Here is an 11,819-nt window from a genome sequence, read left to right as displayed (position 1 = left end):
TAGTTGCCTCAACATGGCCTGCACCATGGGGTACAGGAGAACATCTGCTCTGGTGCTTGGAGCACTTCCTGCCCTCCTTCTACACCAACCTTGGGGTCTGCAGAGCTGCTTCTCTCACATATCACACTCCTCTGGCTGCAGTTGCTGTTGCACTGGGTTTTCCCCCCTTCTTAACTATGTTATCCCAGAGGTGCTACTGCTGTCACTGATGGGTTTGACCTTCACCAGCAGTGGGTCTGTCTCAGAGCTGGCTGGCTTTGGCTCTAACAGACAAGGGGGAAGCTTCTAGTAGGTCACAGAAGTTACCCCTGTAGCTCCCTCGCTACCAAAACCTGCCATGCAAACACAATACACTTAGTAACATGCTAGGTTTAGGATTACTGCTTCAGACAGTGTGAATCAAATATTTGTATCATCCTTTGAGAATAAAAGAAAGTGTGTAGTGATACGGAAACTTTTAGGGGGCAAACACAGAACAAAAAAGAGCTGCTGCATTCATTACCGCTGCAAAAGATAAAAGTAACTGATCAGCTCAGAGCGAGCATTTTGTGTATACCTTGCATAGAAAGAAAAGGATTCAAGTATGATCAAATTAGGTTTATTACAAAGTAATGACATATTTCTGCTATGAAACTGGCTGGATATGAATATTCAGCAATTTCTTGTTCTGGTTCATGGTTTGCCTGAGAAAACTCAGTTCTCATGACAGCTAACAACATTTCACCTGGGATTAAAGTAAACCACATTATTCCTGTTTTCCTGGCTTTACAAATGTCCAGCTATGTATTCTAGTGTATTCATGCATTAAGGAACAGAAAAATCCTAAGAGGCCTGGGGTTTTCTTTGTTGGACTGGGAGGTTGTAATTGAAGAAATGCACAGCAGAGACACAGGTAAGAAAAAATGACATATCTCTTGGGAAGCATGCAAGTAACCGAACCTCTACCTCAGCATTCTTTATGGAAAATCTGTTAAAATGTAATTTTATGTTTTTCAGTTTATCCCCAGTACTACTGAACAGGACAGCCTTTGATCATCATTGTGGTTGAAGGGTACTAACTCAGTCTCCCTCCCTCAAGGACTGATATGGGACTGCCTGTACATACCTGTTGTCCCAGTGAATAGCTACGTGATGGGAGAACTTTGCACCTGATTCACAGCTGAGTGACATCAGCTCATGAAGCTAAAAGGTATTATACTGGCAGAGAACTGTGATGATATAGGTTGCAGAAAAAGTGATAATCTCAGGACTACACCCAAACCCTCAGAATTAAGGGTCATACTTGAACCCTTTTCTTTTCATGCAATATGTATGTAAAGTACTTAGTCCGAGATGATTAAATAATTTCATATTTTTTAAAGCACTAGTAGATATATTTACTAGTATATATATCCTTATCAGGGGATGTTGAAATGTCACAGTCCACTTTCTCCCCTCCCTATGGCTCTCATGGAGAAGCAGCCTGGATACCCAGACCTCCAATACCTGGAATCATGCTGCTGGCTGATGGGAAGGCAGATGTACCAGCAGTCTGTGCCATGCACTCACTGCTTAGGCAAAATGCACTCACAGCGATCACTCAGGCTGCTGGTGTCCCTTCCTTCACTAAAAGCTTGAGTTATCTCTATTTCTTACTGAAATAATTATAATGAGGCTCAACTTACACAAAAAAAAATGTGTATGGGAATAAAGATTCCAGTCTTGACATTAAGTCAGTGAATTTGCTGCAGACATAGTTCAATGTAAGTAGGAGCAGAAATGGGGTTGTGATAATTTGAAAACATCTTGAGGGTATCTTTTCCCCCAAAACTCCTTTATCAGTGTCACTTGGTGTGTTATTTTATTCACCACACACTATAGTGCTGTTTCCTGACCGGGTTGTGACACTTTCCAACATCTTTTCAGCATTATTGTCAAAGTTGTCTAAACCAAAAGCCAAAACTTTAAAATAATCGATTTTGCCAGTTTGTTTTAGTCCTATCTTTGCCTCTGGAATCTTTCCAAAATCTATAAGAGACTGAAATCAGTCCAAATTACTTTCTCTGAATTCCAAAAGAAAGGGACAAGAAAAGAAGCTTTTGGAAGAAAGCTTAGCAAGTCAATTAAAAAGAAGTATGGTATAAAGAAGCAGTTGCATCGTCTAGGAAAAAAATCATTAGCAAAGTCTTAGGAAGACATCGACTTTAAAGTTGGAATTGACACTAAAGACAATAAAGAGAATAAAAACAATGAAATAAGTTTCTTCCTCCTAATGAAAAAGAAAGGAGAGCTTTAGCACCTTCTGTTTTGAATGGCTTAAAAATACGTATATAAAAATACACCACTTGTGCCCCACTGGCACGAAACTTTTTGCTTAATTGTGTTGTCAAGTCAATCGAAAAATGTCCCTTACAATGCATGGGGAAGCAACATAATAAACTCTTGGTGTGACTCTTCTGAAGCAAAACCTGCAAAAATATACACTTTTAATGTATGAAGGAATATTATTTACACTTGTCTGAATAAGCACTAATACTAAATACTTTATATTAACAGAGGAAGCCCAAAATACAATCAACATTTTTCCCCATGTTTCTGCTAGTAAGTTAACCAAGCCCAGGACAGGCCTGTGGCACTGAAGTCAACTGGAATGGTACAACCCATGTTCGTAACATAAAATTACCTTACCCTTCAAAACCAAATTACTTTATCCAAACTGCCCATTGGAATTGGCCATACCCAAGGCCTATGTTTAGAAGACTGATAACCAGTCTGGGTCAAAACCAGCAGCCACTGGCAGTTGTACAGCAGACACTTGAGGTGCATTTAGTACACACCCTGGAACTGATTGGTTTGCTACTATAGATGCAGGCTGCAGACACTGATCTTTCAGCAAGCACAAAAGGCTTGCCATGTAGTCTTGATGAGCTTATGACACTGCTCAGAAGCTCGGAAAAGGTTTTGAAAAGCAGAACCTTGAGTATGACTTCCTTCACTGACAAGTAAATAAGTGAGCTGGGACTGGGATTAGTATCACATTGTATAGTGAATAGAGGTTGTCTGCGGGAAATCAGCTTGATGGGAAGCCACCTACAGCCAGCTAGTAAGAAACACCAAGATCTTTGCCTGAAGCATGACCTTATACTCACAAGGATATCCAAGAAAAAGCCTCTGTCTGGTTGGAACCCACAGCCATAGCCTTCTCTTAAAAGCTGGTGCTGATCTGAATCTTTCTATAAGTCATATCTGGAGATGCCTTTCTTCACCTGTATGATACAACAACAGGTAGAACACTTATGGGGGAGAAAATTTCTGATGGCAATGGAAATGGAAGCAGATTTTGTCCCAGACTGTTAATTCTTTACAATGATCCCTGACAGAGTTAAGCTTCGCAATTTCTTTCATCCTAGAAGTGGTGAAATTAAAAACAGATTCTGCAGCAGTCAGTCATGGTTGGTGGTGATCTGTGCCACAGGGTATTAATATCCTCACTGATTAGCTATAATTCACTGCATGTGGACAGAGAAAGCTCTAATGCCACCAGAAATCACTGGAGAGAGTGCCTTACTCAGATCCTGAGACATAAAACTTCTGCTGTCCAAGACAAATATAGATATGTGACCAGTCCTGAAATTAGTCAAGGTGAAGGAGCACTTGAGATATTGGAGACACTGAATAACAAAGGCAGTAAAGTCATATTTCAGATGATCCTGATGGTCTTCTCATCTGTGGTGACCTGTCTAGTAGTTAGCACACTAACAGCTGCTTGTCACTGCATATCATGACCCCTCTTCACCTCTCCTTTCCCCTTCCCTCTTCTCCTCCTCTGTCCCCTGATCTCTTCCATTACTCTGTTTTCCTCATGCTACCTGATCATGCTCCTCGTCCCATTCCCAGCACACCATGTTTTTGTGTCAGTTCTCCACAAAGATTCTCCTATGAGCCAATTCAGTTCACAAATACGACACGAAATTACCCACTGCCTTGGCAGGCTTACTTTTCTGCTATGCGATTTGAATCAGCTTGTGGAGGAGTCCAGTGGCAGCTTCAGATAGTAAGCATGTCCTGAGGCAACGAGGAGGTGATGGTTTGCAGCCTTTGGTGGGGCTGATCTATCTTTGAAACTGCACCTATAGGAAGCAAAGGCTCTCTTCCTTTCCTCAGACACTCTCCCACTTCCTCCCAGTCGCTAGAAGCCACCTAAATTACAGACACAGGAAGGGTCTGGAGGAGAGAAAAGTAATATTGTTCAAGTCTTTTGTTGCAGCTCTGCAAAAAGGGACTCAGGATTTCCTGAACCTGAAAGAGCAAGTATAAAGAGAAGCCTATCTTTGTCTCTGTAGTTCAACCTCCCTTTTGAGATTCAGTGTCTTGTTTTCTTGGTGTGCATACCTTGCTTTAAAGGAATTAAACTTTAAAGTATTGCTCAGTGTGTAACTATGAAGTAAGTGTCCCCTTCCACAGGCTCTCCTTTCTGTGTGTCTCTGCTCCTGTCTCCTAACAGCTTCTTGGAAACTTTAATAATAGATCCTCTGATATTCAGCACTTAAACAACTGTCTGTAAATACTGTGCTGGTTTTGTTGTGTTGGCTGCAACACAGAATTTATTCCACTGGGATCTACTGTAGTTATCAATGCTATGGAAGATTAAAAAAAAAAAAAAACAAAAACAAAACAAACAGAACTTGTGCTGCCATTGAAAATTATTGCCTTGATAAATCAACATCAGCAGTAGAACCTAAATAGTATTTTAATTATGATTCACAGCTCTTAGGCCCTAACTCTGTATGTTCTAGGCATGTGATGATGAGAACAATGCTACTAAGAGATACACAGAAATATTTCAAAGCCAGGAAAACTAATTCAACATGCTAAATAAATATATATTTAAAAATGGTTGGATTACGTCTACAGAATAACAAAGCACATATAACATTTTTTGTTATGAATGACCTTTAACTATTCCATAATTGCAGGCAGTATTATGAAGAAATGCTGCTTCCTGCTTAGTCATTTACTGCTTGTTTTCTTTGCTATTCTCTTTGTGAAACTGTCTATATAAACTATGTAATGCATTTTGTCCTTTGTGTTTCTCACATAAGAGAAAAGCTATTTCCTTAGATTCCAAGGTCTCTCAGACACATTCTTGTTAGCATACACATTCTTAGCCATTTAACCAAAATGTATTTTGTTTCTCTTGCATCACATGCATAAATATTAATAGTTAACATATGCACAGTTTAGATTTGGCAAGTAAGCTGTAAGATATATTGGCATCTTTTAAATGTAATTTCTTTGTTCTCCAGATCCTGAAGGCTTAGGAAGTGAGGTGAAATACCTATGTTTGTTGCTATTTCCCTTAGAATGAAATCTCTAACATGGTCAGAGAGATGCACTCAGACCCAGGAAGAGGATTTAACAGATGTAGTGGCATCTGCTTGCACTTTCCGAACCCTAAGTGAAAATGTTCTGAGGAACAATTTCCTGCATCTTTCTTAGTAAACACCAACTTGGCTTCCCATTGGTAATGCTTTAAATGTCAACAACCTTCTATCACTGGTTATCAGTGATAGAAGAGGAATGACCACAATACACCACCAAATTTCTCCAGCAGCCAGTCCAAAATGAAGCTTAACATACTTACCGGTGATACACTGCCTTTGCAAGCCAAGGTTAAGCCAAGGACATAAGAAGCTCAGATAGCAGGAGGACTGAGCTCAGGAACCCAAACATTAATCTTGAGGTCATTCACATACCTGGTCATCTGATCATAGACACTTCCATGTCTGAGAAGATATTCTTTTTATGAGAGGTTTTTTTATGTTATAAATAACAAATGGTATCAATTATTAACAGTTACTTCTCACATAAGGACAACTTCTCTCTAGCAGAACTGTGGACACAAGTATTTAGCAACTGTTGTTAAGGGTGAAAGAAAAAATACCAAGTTGGCTTGGGGGGGGTTTAATTTTTTTTTTTTTTTAATTTGGGAGTTGTTTCTACTTCCTTTTTTCATCCTTCTTTCTCTCTCTCTCCAAAGACCTATTAATCTAATAAATTTGTAACTTAAGGATTTGTATGAAATACAAACAAAAACCCTTTGTTTCTATTCTACATGTCTGTCAACAGCAAAAGTACTGCCAGAAGTGTACTTCAAAGACTCTCTTGCAATAGTTTCTTTCAGAGCTTTTCATTCCTAATCCAAGGACATTATCTAAATTAAGAAACTATGTTAGACAGGAGAGTTGTGGTAGTTAACGTAATGATGTGCTTTATGATGGCTTCAAGACTAAATAAAGTCCTACTTTAGGAAAGCTATTTGGGAACATTGTAGAGCTGTTCTTCATTATCTTTTATTATCTTTACCGCGTCCTCAGAGTGCTTCCAGAAACCCCTAGATATGCTCTGAAAGAGTAGTCTGCTTCTCCAGAAAGGGCTCAAATTCACCATTACACATTTCACAAGGCACTGTAAATAGTCACTAACACTGAAGCTTTGCACCAAGGTCTGCTGTGAGCATGAGACATTGCTCTTAACAAACAGCTCACTTGCTATTGAGCTGCACATGTGGAAAGTCATCAGCCTGCAATTCAGATTAAAGCTATAACAAAAGCCTCTTTCTAGAGATTTCTGTAAGGCCATAGCTTTGCCACGGTAAACCTGAGTTGTATTTTGACAAGTATTTGACAAATATTCCTGAGTTTATTGATGCATAGATACCTCAGTCAGGTATACACAAACATGGAAGTAGTGCTCATGAAAGGAGAAAAAGGCTTTAAATGAGACTAAGGACAAAAATAACTCCTCAGGGTCAGGAAGCTTTCCTAATACAGATTGTTTCAGGAGATCCACAGCAGAGGGCAATTTGTGACCATGGGAGCAGGGAAAAATAAATGAAAAAAAATCAAACAAAAAGGCACTGATAAACTCTGGGCTGGGTGGCAGAGAAATTAAGAATACCCACAAAGCAGCAGATGAGGCACTACACTTGTGCAGCAGGGACCTTCTCTAACCATGGCCTTGACCAAAGAAACCTTAAAGATGAGAATAGGGAGCAAGCAGTGGAATCCCTTTTCCCAGAGGGACCAGTCCTCCGGGCTCTTCTCAATAAGAGTCTACAGGCAACACTGCCTCCTGCCAGCAGCTGTCTTCCACCATCTCACCAGCCACTCTCCTTCACTTAGCCCTGAGTCACAACCATCTGGAAATTAACTTTTGTTGGTCATCACACAATATATACTTCCAGAAATGTCAAAGATGGTGAACCAAGTCTTAACAGCGAGGATTCAATTACATTCTTGTTATGTCAGAGCAGCTGACCTGAGATTACAACTGGTACCTGACAGGATGACATGGATCTTGAAATGAGCTAAAGTGGTTTGCATGTGAGCATGCTGCACCCTCCTTTGAAGTTTTTGAAATATCCTGCTCTTTTCTCATCTCACCCACCGTGATGTGCTACCACATATACCATATTGGTGTGCTTGGTAGAAGATACTGATGCACTGAGATTGGAGTAGGTGCTGAGGAGCTGCATGAGTGGGTGATACTGAATAGAGGGGTCACAGAGCATGCATGGTAAAAGAAGAAAAGGACTGAGGGAAATCTTTCTAAACACAGTGATAAGGTTCCTCTCGCAGGATACCCTGAATGTTAACTTATCTATTCATAAATGAAGTGGTTTGTATAATCCCTTGGGCTACAGCATGGACACGAACAAAACGTTTATGGCCCGTAGCCCTCTCATTTGAACATATCCCAGGAGTAATCTAGCAAAGGAGTCCAAATGTGTCAGCATTTTATCTGCTCACAATCGTACGGTATTAAGTGAAAGGAAACATAATTTGTAGAGATCTCATAGCAGCCTTCCAGTACCTGAAGGGGGCCTACAAGGATGCTGGGGAGGGACTCTTCATTAGGGACTGTAGTGGTAGGACAAAGTGTAGTGGGTTAAAACTTAAACAGGGGAGGTTTAGATTGGATATAAGGAGGAAGTTCTTTACTGTAAGGGTGGTGAGGCATTGGAACAGGTTGCAAATGCTCCATCTCTGGCAGTGTTCAAGGACAGGTTGGACAGAGTCTTGGGTGACATGGTGTCCCTGCCCATGGTGAGGGGGTTGGAACTTGATGATCATAAGGTCCTTTCCAACCCTAACTGTTCTATGATTCTATAATACTATTACAACCACCCCTTTTTGCTCATCAGAGCAGTAAGGTAGAGGGTTGAAAAAATGAATTAATTAGTTCATGTGGCACCATGGAAAAATTCTAACAAAAAATACAATTTTCCAAATCTCCCTAACTATAAAGAAGGATGGTGGAGTGGATAATCTTCATGAAGCATATCCGCCTTTCATCTGATCTTTTGAGTGAGAAACTATAATAGTGGTTTCCTTCTCTCTGCTTATTCAGCTGCAGACTCGGGGAGAACATCTATCAGATCTTCTGATTTTTGGAAGATGATTCAGATAGTTGTCTGTACTGTTTCAAGAGTCAGCAGGGACAGAAGTACAGTGAGTTCTTCCTGTACTCCAGAATGCATACTGAACACTGAAATAGACTTCACCATGGCTAAAACCAGCACAATAATTAAAAAACCCAACACTTTCCACCACTAAAGTTTCAGTTATATGTATATATCCACTTGCTGTGGAATATAGCCCCTGAAAAAGTCACTTCAAAGCTTTAGAGTAACAGCTTAAAATGAGACTGGACTTGTCTTCAGATGCAATGAAAGTCGATATTTTTCTTATAAAAAAACACCAAGAAATGTGACTCAATTTGTTTTTGTTCTCTTGAAAAATTGCCAGGTTTTGTCATAAGTCTTTATGAGTCTTTGGAAAGTCCTTGAACATTAGAGACAATGTAGAGAATCTGCCAGTTGTCCATAATGCAGTAACAGTAGTTGGCTGGATTCTCCTAACTGGTAAATTCACTATCACCTCTTTTTAAGTGCGGCATCTGAAAAATACTTCTTGCCTTAGCTTTTTGCTAAATAAAGCTGTAGCTACTCCTTTTCCACCCCTGTAATAGAAGGTAGGCAGATTCAGCTTCATATGTTTATTCTATAGTTAAAAAATATGGTTCACAACATTGTGAAGGCTGCATATCAGTATCTCAAGATGTTTAATCATTGCCACCTAAAAATCTGAATCAAGGGACATTTTATGGACAGTATTAAATTCTGCTTTAATTCAGGACTCTGTAAAGAACAAAATAGTGGAGAATTAGGCCACTAGGTTATGTACAAGAAAGTAACCTTAATTTTTCATGTTGTCTATGACAGAGTGTTAAATACCTGAGTTGAAAAAAGATACAAGATTTAGTTCTCTTATTTGCTTTTCATGTCAGAACTTGAGCTTTTGGTTTCTGCTATATTTTGCTTTTAAAATCTAGGTCTCTTGGGAGACTGAAGATATATTTAGAACTGTTAAAACTTTTGACATAAATACAGTAGCAGAAATAAGAACTGGGTATTCTCAAAATAGGTTTGGCTATTTAAGTAAACTGCAGTGAGAATAGATAGTTTGGGAATGTTGGAATATAACTTGTTCAGATGCTCAGCTGGTATAAATAGTTTAGGTGCTAAACCAGCTGCTTATGTAGATATTTGGGCTTAAGTAAATCACATCTGAAGAAAAGAAGAAAAAAAAAGAATGCTTGATAGAAGCTAGCTAGAGCTTAGAATTAAAGAATTTATTCTCAAGGTCTGAACCAGCTTTCTCCCTCTGCATCTCTCATCAGGTCGGTACATCTTTTTGACTTGCCTCATCTCTTCAGGCAGGAAGTATCATGGAAGACCTAAACTGCCAAAGTGACTTCCTGCCAGGAGACTTTGGAATTTGTGATACTGGGAAAAGTGAGAGACCCCACTTGGGTTTGGAGCTATGAAAGAATCAGGCCAGATTTAGAGTCAGGGTATATGTAAAATGCAACTAGTCATAGCCTCTCAGCTATAATCCTACTAAAGCAGACTGCTTACTTGCCATTTCTTCTGGTCATTTTAGAGGACAATCCCTCTATTATGCTGTTTTACACCATTACATTTAATATTTCTTTTTTTTCTTAGCTTTCAGCCTAATGGACACCACATATTGTAATATCATATGAGCACTCAGCAGATCAGACTGACCGTATTGCTCTTCCCTTTGGAGGACACTGGTCTCCACGGTCTTCTTACCAGTGAAGCACCCTGAGGCACTTCTCACGCTGCTGCCTGCCTATCTTTGCCAGAATGGTATTCTGATTGATGTGCCAAGGGTCCCACGGGCCTGCACAGAAACCAAGGAAGGGCCTGAGGAACTGAGGATGGTGTGTGAAGGAGACACTTTTCTTGATCCAGCTGGCCTATCGTTGGGGTGCACAGCCAAATCTGGAAACAGCAAAGTGCTGCCAGAAAGACAGATGTGGTCATGCCAGCCCTTAGACAGCCTTCTGAGGTACCTGTTATTTAACCCTCATATTGAATATGTGATGGGCTAAAACTGATTAAAAAGCAAATAAAATGGCATGGGCAATTTAATGAGGAATAAAAATATAACAGGGACTTTCTTATTTTATTTCTTTTGCAAGATCCTAAAAGCTCTGTTTCAGTTTGCTTCTCAATCACTTCAGTGCCAAGAAGCAGGCTTCAGCCTGCCCTTTAAATGCTTTGATCTCCTAACCATCACCTGCATGAATGTGATAGTCCTGAAGAAATCTGCTTATCAAGTAGGGTGACATGAGGAAACAGGAATTTTGGCAGAAAGGTGAGTGTACAGCCAGCACAGCAACATCAGTGGTTCCAGGAAAAATGACGACAGAAAGGTGCAGAGAAGAACTTGTTTCCATTACTAAAGTCAGTGTTGCTTATAAAAGGACAGAATATGTACAGTATATACAATGCACTATTTTCATCTTGGTACAATATGACAGATTAATACAGACAGCTACCAATAAATCACAGGTCCTAAAATGTGAAATTAATATGGCTTCTAAACTATAATATTAAGTTGGGTCAGTGGGGTAGAATGCTATTTTGGTATTTGGAAAGGATAATTTTTAATTTTTTTTTAGTGGGCTCCTGAAAAATATCAGAGTTGCTTAAAAACACCTAAACAACAACAGTTTTTTACTAGATTTGTGAGAAGTAATAAGAAAAGATTTCTGCGGGACCCATTTTGTAAAAATGCTTTTGCTCACCCTTGCTTCTGTTCTTTGACACAAGTTTGCTGTACTGCAAAGAAAGGTTGTGGTACACTGTACCTGTGATATATCCATGCTAAGGACAGATGAGAAGGAATGTTCATGATTTTGCAATAATGAGATTGCTGATCCACAGTCTGCTGGTAATTCCTGCACAGTGGAAACAAAGCTAAAGAGAATTGCCAAGGATCTCATCTGCATGCTGAAAACTGCATGTCTCCTCAGACACATCCATCCTCGGGTTGCCCTTTTTGTTTTTTAACCTTGCAATGGTATAGCTAATGAAGTGGAGAGTGGTTTTGTACTCTGAGCAGTGAGCTGTCTACAGACTCCAGAATTCCATTTACTTTTTGTATTCATTGGCAATTTATTCATTGCTAAGACTCAGATAGGAAATTCAAACTGATAGGCACCAGTTATATGAGATGCTTGTCCCTGTTTACCTTAAATTGTTTTCTAATTGATACAAATAACTATGTGGACACTGCTTTATAATAGATTAGATGCCAAAGATTAGAATCAGTTCATATTGAAGCTAACCCACCACTGTGGAATTGAAATGATGCTTATATAGTGCCTCACTACAGTATAAATTGGTTTTAAATTTTATTTAAAATATATTGGTGCATTTTCTTATGCAAATACAGCTTTATTTT

The 11,819-nt window shown here is 39.4% G+C and overlaps 1 long non-coding RNA gene across 1 annotated transcript; it reads left to right on the top strand.

The window, feature by feature from the left end:
* Positions 1 to 359: 359 nt before the first annotated feature.
* LOC115947381 (uncharacterized) lies at positions 360 to 10,504 on the top strand. Its single transcript, XR_004081302.2, has 3 exons — positions 360 to 892; positions 997 to 1,189; positions 10,049 to 10,504. It is a non-coding gene; the product is annotated as an uncharacterized lncRNA (long non-coding RNA).
* Positions 10,505 to 11,819: the final 1,315 nt, after the last annotated feature.

Source organism: Melopsittacus undulatus, chromosome 3 (assembly GCF_012275295.1).
Source record: "Melopsittacus undulatus isolate bMelUnd1 chromosome 3, bMelUnd1.mat.Z, whole genome shotgun sequence".
Taxonomy (NCBI): domain Eukaryota; kingdom Metazoa; phylum Chordata; class Aves; order Psittaciformes; family Psittaculidae; genus Melopsittacus; species Melopsittacus undulatus.
Note: the sequence above shows the minus strand (reverse complement) of the source record. Positions and strands in the feature narration are given on the sequence as shown.